The following is a 12,136-nucleotide window of genomic DNA, read 5'->3' on the forward strand; positions in this document are numbered from 1 at the left end:
TGAACTCAAGGTTGTTCACAATCTGACCACAACCGAACTTTCTTGCTCTGAAGATTTCCCCTTCTCAGAGATGATGTATGAAAGTGAGAATGTCCTAAGAGTCAGGGCATCTGTATTTTATTTCTGCTTGTACCACTTACCCTTTGAATAAACCCTCATTCTCCCCCTCCTCTCCTCTTCCTTGTTCTTCAACTTTTAATCAAAATTACTATTTCAAGTAAAATCTAATATTTAACTCCTCAGAAAGAAGCGGTATAAACTGAACTGTTTTGGATGTTGCTTGGCAAAATATCAGGGTCTCACTGGCTTGTATACCCACTTCCCTTCCTGGTCTTCTCTGAAACACCTTAGGAAAAAAACCTGAGGACTCCACCGAAAATACAAAGACGCTTGGCCTGCATGATCTCTAATGTTCTTTCTAACAAAATTTCCTTTCCCTTCTTCTAAAACAAGTTTCATTAATGATTCTACTAGAGTTTTATTTCCTTCCTCAACCTACTTTGAAAGCTATACTCCAAAGATATTTTTCCTTTTTATCAACTCATCTATCGTATTTTGCCAAGAAGCATTTTCCATAATGTGTCTAGTAAACACCAATGTTGTTAGCTATTAATAGTTGTTAGGGAGAACAAGAGAGAGAGACAGAAAGAAAGAGAAGGCAAGCACACAATACAGGCTGAAATAAGTTCGGGAACTTTTGGGTAAATAAGACCAATCAGGAGTCTTTGCTTTAGACCTCTCAAACATTTTTTATTGTGATTAAGATTATATATGATAAAGATTTAGAAGTACTACTAACTCTATCATGTTTGTTAGGCTGCTTCTCATTATCTTTTATTTGTTTTGTTTTGCTTTTCCTAAATTCTTTTTTTTTTTAAGCCTTTGTTTAAATTCCAGTTAGTTAACTTACAGTGTAATATAAGTTTCAGGTGTACGATATAGTGATTCAACACTTCCATACAACAGTAGGGGCCCCTCACAACAAGTACACTCCTTAATTCCTATCACCTATTTAGCCCATCCCCCATCCACCTCTCCTCTGGTAACCATCCATTTGCTCTCATTATCCGAATGTAGATAAGATGTTCTATTATTATTTTATTAGTATTAACACTATTATTATCATTAACAATGTGGTAAATATAAGACAAGTTATGCTTCCTTTTAATACTATTATCCCTAATTGTCCACAGCCTTTCTATACATGTTTGGTAACGACTAATGAAAATTTGGGTATTAGGTATTATGGAATTAAGAGCAACACTGAGTATTAAGTGTTATCTTATGGACATAGCTATTGAAAATATAATATTAGATAACTCCATTCCTATAGCTCATTAACCCTGCTTATGTCTGGGAATAATCTCAATGGATACTGTGATAGATTCAAGTACATTTTTTGCTATTCCTCCCACTAAAAGTAGAGTCTTATTTTCTTCCCCTAGGATCTGGGTTATCTTTTATGGTTTCCTTTATCTGCAGAAAATGACAGGATCCCAGTTCTGCGCCTAGTCTTTATAAGGCCTTGGAAGTTTCCACCACTTCTCTTTGAAGCCTAAGACTCCATGTAAGAATTACAGCTACCGGAGCACTTAGGCAGCTCAGTTGTTAAGCATCTGCCCTCAGCTACAGGTCATGATCCCAGGGTGCTGGGATCGAGCCCCACATCAGCGTCCCTGCTGGGCAGGAATCCTGTTTCTCCTTCTTCCTCTCCCCATACTTATGTTCCTTCTCTCACTGTGTATCTCTCTGCTAAATAAATAAAATCTTAGGGGGAAAAAAAAAAGAATTCCAGCTACCCAGGTTGTGAGGGCTCCGTTAGAGTCCTATAGAGAGACTTCATGGGAGTTGCTTAGTTGGCAGCTCTAGCTGAACAAGCCAACAGTAATCATCTCAGTCTCTCCTTCAGATGACCTTGCTACCAGCTGTTACCTGCCTGCAACTCCTCAAAAGACTTCCAGTGAGAAATTTGGGGCTAAAAGTAGCCAAACCACAGAACCATGAGGAACATTATATTGATTTTTGAAGCCACTAGTTTTGGGTTGGCTTGTTACACAAAATGGGATAACTGGAACAGATAATTTTCCTCATTCTCATACTGCCACATTATTATATCAATATTAACAAATATCTTTAAAAACTCTTATATTTCTATTCAGATTTTTCAGCAGGGGTGTCTTTTGATAATCACATAGCAAAGAGAAAGGACTAGCAGTCATTTAGAAAGTAATTCTTTTAAATAAGGAATTCAAGAAAGCCAAATATGTAAGAGGCAAAGCAGACGCATTACAGACTCTGTAAATTTAGGGCAGCTAAGCTATGTACGTATACATGACATGAAACGTCTGCTGTTATTGTGTTTGTAAACTCACATGTGTAGATTACACTGGCTCTCAATCATGTAACTTTTCCAAAGATCATAATAATACTTTAGGAATGTGAGAAAATTTTTAAATGAGATATGAGGATGGTTATATTTTTACAAAATATTAGAACTCAGTTAAGAAGTCAAAAAAAATTTTAACTCAAAATTATTTATCAGAGATTTTCATAAGCAGATATATGAATATTAATACAAAACGTCAAAACTGTAGATTAGTACATGAATTAAAGTTTTAGATCTTTAAAACTTTATAAAAGGGAGAGGTATATAAATTGACTCATTAAAGAATAGTTTATTTCAACTACAAATTTTCTAATCTACTTACTATTAGATGAAATTGTCAACATTTTCCTCTTACATTTTATAAAGCAGAGGGATTCTTAACATTTGTTTTTTGAAACAGCCATGTGGTCTTCAGATAGATATTATATGTAAGTCCTTAAAATCCTGTGCTTTTATGTGTATGTATATTTTCTGGGTAGAGGATCCACGTTTCTCATCAGATTTTCAATGAAAAGAATAAGCCTGGTTGCTTTTCAGATTGTAATTAGGATTTAAAAAAAAAAAAAGTCTCACTTTAAAGCAGAAGGGACCTAAAAGAACACAAGAGTAAAACAGAGTATATTAGAATAGATTATGGAACAACTTAATTCCTATTGAAACCCTGTCTTTACACATTATGGAAGCCTCTCGTCCAGGATTGGTCATACGGCTCTGATTCCTCCCACCATTCTGGTGGCCTACATCTAATAAGTGGGGCACAGAAGGAAAAGTGCCATATTTTCTATTATTTTTACAAACTATAAAAGATAATGTAATAAAATAACATAATAAAATATAAAAAACCAGAATGCTAATGTAGTGTTGATCAGTTAAAAGATAAAATTGATTCAGTCAAAATGTCATGAATATATATTTGACATGGAATGGCTGACTTGGTACACTGAGTCAGAAATAGCAACATTGAGTCAAAAATATAGGTTCAGCAATTGTAACCAACTTACCACTCTGGTAAGAGAGGTAGGTAGCAGGGGAGGCTATTTATGGGTGGGAGGAAGGGATATAGGAGAAACACCCAAACATTCTCCTCAGCCTTGCTGGGGATCTAAAACTGCTCTAAGAAATTGCAATTGTTTGTTTTGTTTGATTGTTTGTTTTAAAGAAATCACACTGTATACTTTACATATATACAATTTGGTTTTGTCAATTATACTTCGATGAAACTGGAAAAAATTACCATAAAAGTTTAACTGCAGAGAACTTCCTGACTAAAATATTTTTTCTGCTAAAAATGTCTAAAAGTGATTATAAGTGTTATTATTGAGAGTATTAATTCCAAAAAGAAGACTGATATCCATTTGTTGGGAATTTTATGGACATTATTATATATATACATCCAACAGGGAGAAAATCTCTCTTTTTATTCCATACTAATTCAAAGGCAGTATGTGTATATATTCACACATATATTCAACTATATTTAACTTATCCATAAAGAACATGAACACATTAAGTAATTAATGCTTGTCAGTTACTTTGAGTGAATACCGTTTTAGTCAAATGCTATATCTGTGGTAAGTAATAATAATAATCAAGATAATAGGCTGTCCAATTATGTAGGTTATTTGCTGGCAGTTTTAAAGCATACCATATGTTTGCCCAGAATGTAGATATTTAATTTTTTTCTTAAAAAAGAAGACAAGCATTCAATTTAAAAGAAAACATTTTTACATGTGAGAGACATGCTGATTTATATAATGATTCTAAAATTGTCTAATACCCTCAGTACAGTCAATCAAGCTGCAGTCAATCTACCAAGGATAAGTGAAAAGATTACTTCCTTACGTAGCCTTCAGTCAGTTCTCCCAGGATTAAAAAACACCTCCTCTTCACTCCCACCCACAAAAGCCATCTTTCTTTCTAGATCACCTGGCTCTTCACAACTGCTTTCGTGCCCTGTATCAGTTCACTATAACTGTAGGACACTTCCTGAACATAAAACTCATATTATTTCATGTATAATTCAGAATGGTTCTGAAATATTATTGGGGAAAAGGAGTAAAGGCAACAGGCCAGCTTTCCAGTCATTCCTGGGTGGGAGACAGGAAAGGTACTGGGAAAAAGAGGCAGATGACATAATTTCCTTGTCAAGTGGACTTTTTCAAGTAAGGAAACTAATGAGATTTGCTCAGAGGAAGATTGATTGTCTTTAAAATACCCTTAGAAAGATGGTTCTGGCTAAGGATTGTGTAGAGAAAATAAAACCCTGGGTTGGTGATGTAGGGCTCCCTGGAGAATATTATGAAACCATACAACTCTGGGTTATAACACAGAACAGCTGAAAAGCTCTCTCCAGTAAGAGAGAGTTGATGTGAGAATCCCCCACATCACACCTACAGACCCTGTCTACACTGGCCAAAAAAGACATGTCCAGGGTGGGAAAGCAGGACCTGCTAGTTGCCCTTGACATGGTAACCCCGCTCTGCCCCCTTGACGTGGTGACCCTTCTCTACTTCATGTGCATTTATTGACTGCCTGCAATCTTGGCATCATGGAGTAAAGTCTGACAGTGGGTTAGATCTCCAACCTGAAAATTCCAGGATACCTGTTTTTCTTTCCTTTCTGAATTTTCTGCTACCAAAGTCCCCATCAACAAGGTTTCCATTTAAATTATTTTCTCTTATTTTTATATGTAACTATATCACATTTATATGTGTCTTCTTCCATTCTATCTTTTTAATAAGTTTTGTAAAATATTTTTACAAACTTTGTGGGTATATAATCTGAGCCCAACATATCTTTCTTTAAAAATTCCTCTTAAAAAAAAAAAAAAAAAAAGAAAAAACAAAAATCCCTTTTGTTCTGGTAGAGAATCAAAGATTAAAATCCTGAGTAAGATAGATATTAGGGAAACACTGCTTGTGGTATTTATTCACCACACAAGCAAAACCTGTGGTATTTCAGCACTGTCTTCCATACCCGCAGTCCTTAATAATGGTCACTGATTCTAGTTTCTTCTATTTTCACTGTAAGCTCCCCACTCTGTGAATCACGGCTTTGATTATCTGACTTTATCTTAAAGTCTGTAGTGACTCACCCCTGCTTACTGTGTGGAGTCCAAACCTCAGATTATAGTCACAAGGTCTTTTACATTGTGATCTCATTCGTCGGGAAGGAGTATGTTATAAACTTTTCCATGTAACTTAACCCTATTGTACCAAACTATTTAGCACGTCCATAGCACTATCCAGGCTGATTTCCAATTTTCATGTCCATGTGGCACCATATTGGTCATAACTGATGCCAGAGTGTTTAGATAGAAAGGTTGTCACTGCACAAGGGCACCTTATTTAAAGGCTGCACACTGATGATGTAAAACAGATGAGCTTCCAACAAAGCTCCAATTTATAAAGGAAAAGAAAGAGAAACAACCTGTAAATCTATTGTACTTCTGGGACACAAAACGCAAAGACTTCCTTCCAAGGCAGTGAAATGACTTCCTTGGTCAACCAATTTCTCTACCCCTGATTCTCTTCACTGGAAAAGTCACCCTTCTATTGACCTTCACATGTGGAAAGGAAATTGGACAGCTATTCTGCTTTAGCTCTCTACTTTTGTGGGGATCGTTTCAAACCTTAGGAATAAACAGTAATGATATTTTCCCAGCTAGCTTGGTATTTTCCTGGTATATATATATATATATATATATATATATATACCAGGAAATATATAAATATAAATATAAATACATATATGTATATATGTATGTGTGTATGTATGTCACAATAAAAAGCTGGCAAGTTTGCATTCTTCTTACTCCCCAGCCAAGTAACCAAACCTAAGGTGTTATTCAAAGTTGATTAATCTGAATTCAGCAGTTCTGTCTCTTAGCAACAGGCTTTGGTTCTCTATACACAGTCTTGGTCTGTATTTTGATAGCCTACCTTCAGGCCTCTGCCTCCAAATTAATGGCTAAAATAGGCCCTAAGTATATTCTATCTGATTCCATAAGGCTAAATCCCAGTTGATGAGTCTATACTATATGAATAGCAATTAATTTGATCAGAAAGAGACTATAGTATGGGAAGTTTTCACATAAAACTAAAGAATCTAGTGTCCTCCTTTCCCAGCAGCATTCCTGAATTTGTTTCCTGCTCCCCACCTCGCTGGGAGCAAAGGATCTTGCTTGTACAATCTCCCAGTATGTGCAATTATTGGACTCTCAGTTATCAACCATGAATGGCCATCAAAAACTGTTAGGTCAATGAGACCAAAGCTTAGTCCTCTCCTCCACCCACACCCACATTCTTTACTCGAGGCTGCAGGCATTAGACAATAGTTCTGGATAGTTTTGCAGTAAGAATTTCCACATTTTTGCCCTAATGGGCCATAAGGCAATCTGCCATTAAAATAAAAAAAAAAAAAAAAAAATTAACTGGTTGACAGTTCTATTTGACAGTTTGTTGGTTTTATGAACTGACTGAGAGTTTAGTTTCATTTCTCCTTTGACTCAATACTCCTGCTCTTATAGTATATAAAGCTTAGCCCTCATTACAGTCTCTACAGGGGGACAGAGGTTGAACTCACATATTTTATAGAATTTTGGACATGTGACATATGCCAAAAACAAACAACTGTGTAGAAGGCTTTCACAATACAGTACAAAGCTCAGTCACAAGGATGCACCTTTTCAAATATGAGTATTTGAAAACTGATAACTCTCTTAATGAAGGAAGAGATTTCTCCAAAAAAGAAAAAGTGGGAAGTTAAATGAGGAAACAAATCAATAAGCAAAAAACAAAATAAAACAAAAACACACCCCAAAACCAAAAAACACAAACAAACAAAAAACATGTATAATACTATGAAGCCTGGGAAGACAAGTGCTTAGGTATAATTTGCAAAACATAATCTATTACTCATGCAGTATTCCATAAATCTACACACATTTTAAATGTGTTCAAATATTTTTTATTTTGCAATAATCTTTTAATTTTATTATTCATTTTTCATGTTTCACTATGTCCTTTTTAATGAATATCCCCCTTTTTTGGTGATCTTATCTTTTATAGCAAAATTGTCTTGACAGCCAATTAGTTATGCTTCAAAAATGTTTGTGGTAAAAATGCTTGTGGCAAAAACACCAGTCACATTAGACAAGATAGCCCTACTTCATGACATTACTCCACCAAGTGTCTCTTTCTAGACATACAACATGTATCAGCCTATTCAGTTGCTTTGCCCCCTCATAAAAAAGATTAACTTCCCAGCTTGAGGGAAAGAGACTCCCCCTGCCATTCACCCTATCTTAAATCAACTGATTTCATAGTTGGGGGCTTTCCATTGCAAACATTTCCTCTCATTACCAATTTTGTTTTCATCACACTTTATTTGCAAGTATCAGAAAACTGACTCAAGCTAGTTTTAGCAGATATGGTGAATTTATTAATTCACTGGATTAACCGGAAAGATAACAAAAAATATCTGGCTGACCACATTAACCCGAGACCCACAGAACTCCCTCTGGCTATGCTCTCAGTGCCCACCTCCATTCTCCCTATAACTGAGCTCTGCTTTTCTCTATTCTGGCTTCACTTACAGGCAGTATCTCTTGTTGAGGAATAACGAAAACTTTGTATTGTATTTAGGTTTCCAGATTGCCAGAAGCATGTTTATAACAAACCACTGCAGTAGGCGAGACGGTTGAAAACAATCGTCAAAACCATGGAACATTTTTACAAGGCGGGGAACAATGTACCCACAGTAGACAGAGAGGAGGAAAAGAAAAATAATCCGTGGCCCTTTTCACATCCTAAATGATTAACCACCAAAGCTTTTATGAACTGTCAAGAATTCTCACTTTATTCTTATTTTATGACAAGATTTCAAATATATTAAAGCTTACTCTAACAGTATAGAAAGTATACATATTTAAAAAAGAAAAATTTCCAGGGCACATTTGACTGTTCTCTAGATTTTCAGGATGTTTAGACAGAAGCAACATCAGCAACAAGCACCACTCACAGGAAATGAATGGAAGGTTATCTAATAAAATACCATTTATATAAGAAATGTATCATAGCATAAACAAATTTAGCACAGTAGAATGGTTGTCCTTTGTAGACGTATACATATGGAAGCGTTGACTTTACAAGGAGAAAGATGAATTTCCTCTGCAGAAAGGAGGAGTAGGGCAAGAGTGAAGACCTCCAAATAAAAAGTCAAGTGAGGTGTGCATTTCAATACAGGGCTACTGTATTTAGGAAAATGGAACATGTTTCCAATTACTCCAGCAAGCTAATTCTGGAAGACGAATAATATAAGGACTGAGCACCACTGACAAAATCAGTCAAGATAAAAAAGAACACATTCGGGTTACACTTGATGTGGGAAACAAAGATAAAAGAAAAATTAAATTTCCTTACTTCCCACAGCCCACGGACAAGTCCTTGAAACAGCTAGCGAGAACTTCCTCTGGGAGCTCAGCTGCCTCAATGTTAATACTTTGCTAAGGCAAAGGGCACTCTTAGCTTAACATTATTATGCCCCACCCACAGCCCCCCACCCCTGGATCCTGTAAGTCTCCTTTAACATATAAAAATTTCTTTGGAAACTTCCTTTGTCTCTACTCCGCTAGATAACTGTTGGCAATCATTCCCCAAGCATATGACCCATCAATATATACATCTGAAGGGTGTCATTGATGGGGTTTTGGAATGTAGGGTTGGTTCAGTGGAATGGAGTCCAGAGTCAAGGACCAAGAAAGAATTCTTAAGATGTCTTCGGGGCAAAATGGTGGTTTATTAAAGCATGGGCAGAAAGAGCCACTGCTCCCCCAAGGTTGTGAGGGGTGGTTGGTTATACACTATGGGGTGGGGAGAGGTAAGGAAAAGGGAGGTTTCAAAAGTGTTTTCATATGTTAAAGAAGACTGACAGCTTATGGGAGGCCTTGCCATTGTCAATTAAGGTTATTTTTCCCTCTAGCAAGACATTAACATGAAGATAGTTGGGAGCTTCCTGGAGGAACATTATGCCCTGCCCGCTTCAAGTATCTGCCAATGGGCTACAGGTTATAAGAAGGTTTAGTTGTATCTACATTTCCTTCTGGAAGCTAGGTTATTGATGGAAATGCTTTGTTCTTGTACTATGCTTGCAGGATTGTGATCTCTGCAAGTTACCTAATTGTTTTTGCTTTTCTTAGCTTTAGGGCAGCCAGGAGTGACTAAAGGATGTCACATATATCCCATGGGGGAGGAGTTGTGGGGTGTCAACTTCTGTTTTGTCCTCAGCTTGCCTTCTGTTCCCTCATCATCATGACTACGGTTTTATAGGACAGTGATAAATGAACTTTTCCTAACAATAGTTAGTCCCCTGGAAAGCTTGCTTCCAAAATTCCTTTGAGACTTATGCTATCCCTAACCCTCTCCCAAGTTGAAAATAATCAGTCCCTCCTCACAACCTCAGTGCAGCTCTTTCTGCCCAGAAATCCCATCCCTGTGTTTTAATAAAACCACCTTTTTGCACCCGAAGTCTTCTCAAGAATTCTTTCTTGGCCATCGGCTCTAAACCCCAGCCATTTCCTACATCACACTTAACCATTAACAATAATCACAGTTTAAACATCTTTTATAGAATACAACATTATCACAGCAAAAAAAAAAAAAATATATATATATATATATATATATATATATATATATATATATGTATGTATGTATATATGGTTAATGAATCAATATATTCATAAGTTCATTTTCCTGGCAAATTTACCAAGCTGAAAACAAGAACTGAAAATGTCGATAGGATTTCCCCAGAATCAAAGATTGGCAACATTTCAAAAAGAGAAATAAGAGCAAAATGATTTTAGAGAATTTATGTGATTATGGATTTAGGTGAATGATGTGGGAAACAGAGGCAGAAGAAAAATTATTAAATTTCTTTACCCACTGACAAGACCTTGAAACAGACAGAGCGACACTTTCCATCTTAACGCTTTCCTAAAGGCAAAGGGCAATCCTAGCCTGACTGACCCCTACCCCCAACCAGGATCCTGTAAGTCTACTTAACAATTCACTTGGAAAATTTATCTCTAAACCCTCCAAAGATACAAGTTAAGAATCATTCCCAAGCATATGACCCACTGATATACATCTAAAGGGTCTCACTACAAAGGTTATATTACTGGTAATGAATAACCTTTTTCCAACAATAGCTAGTCCCTCAAGGTCTTGGAAACCTTGCTTCCAAAATTCCTTAGAGACTTATGTCCTCTCTCACTCCCTCCCAACTTGCAAGCATACAATGAATGGACCACTCCTCATAGCCCTGGGGCAGCAGCTCTTTCTGCCCATGGGTCCTGTCCCCATGCTTTAATAAACGGCCATTTTGTACCAAAGATGTCTCAAGAATTCTTTCTTGGTCATCAGCTCCAGACCTCATCCCACCGAACCTCACTTATATTCTAAGACTTCATCATTAGGAAAGAATGCTTCCTTATGAGACCTCATGCATCCTCCCCTATACAGTTTCATCTGCAAAACATGCCTAGCTCAATTGCTCCTCTTGACACAGAAAGGAATACATCAGTATGATTCTCTTCCTGCCCTTTTCTCTTTTTCTGTGGGATGTGACTACACACTTACAGAGATGCATGCTTCCTGCTTCACTCTCCCATGCTGTGAGACTCACTAAAGTATAAATTTCCCCTTTGGGAAAGTGGAACAAAAAAGGAAGATAGATTCCGAAGTTTGGGAAAGTAGCAGTTTCAATTCAGGGAAGTGGTAAGATCTGGAAATGGAAATTATAAGATGGACATTTGGGGAGCAAAATAATGAGAATAAAGGCATCTGGCAGAGTCTTGATCAAGTGGCTTTAAGTGCTGGAGACACTATTAACTCAGATTATGTGAGAAGTTTGCACAGTCCTGTGTTTCTGCAATTTGGTTTTAGTTTTATGGTTCTGAATTTGACAGCTGAGCCTTAGTTGAATATCTAGGCCACATGGGAGATAACGCTTTCCCAAGTTTAATAGTGCTTGTCTATAACTAACCCATCCTCAAGCTAATGAGAACGAGTCAGAAAATACTTGCAGTCCTGTGTCACGCCTGGGATCCTCTGCATCGAGTGTGATACCAGGCTTCAGGAAAGACACAGGCCTTACATCTAGAGCTGACGTAGTTTGGCCTTGATCTTCATAGGGTAAATGTGATATTATGAATTATATAATAACAGATACAGATCTGGTTTCTTTCTCCTTTTCAAGCACAGAGTTCCCCAAACCCTTGGAATTTCCTAAGAGATGAGATTGACAAAGATGTCTTTATGTTAATGAGGTGATTTAAGCCAATGTATGACACTTGCATAAAAAGTAATATGCATATGTTTCCTCCCTGTTTCTCCCTGGTTTATCCTCATTTCTTTTTAGCACTAGATAGTGTCTCATTGTCTGATGTGCCACAGTTTATTTATTCATTCACTTGCTGAAGGGTCTCTTGATTCTTTCTAGGTTTTGGCAATTATGAATAAAGCTACTATAAACTACATGCAGGTTTGTTTGTTCGTTTGTTTGTTTCTGTGTGTGTGTGTGTATTTAATATAAACTGACTAGAAATGCAAAGAATCTAGACAAGCCAAACAATTTTGTAAAGAATAAAGTTGAAGACAAACTACATGATTTCACAATTACTTGAAACATGTAATTAAGAGAGTACAGTATTGGCACAAATGTACATATAGATTAATAAAGCCAAAAAGA

The sequence above is a fragment of the Mustela nivalis genome (assembly GCF_964662115.1).
Source record: "Mustela nivalis genome assembly, chromosome: 16".
Taxonomy (NCBI): Eukaryota; Metazoa; Chordata; class Mammalia; order Carnivora; family Mustelidae; genus Mustela; species Mustela nivalis.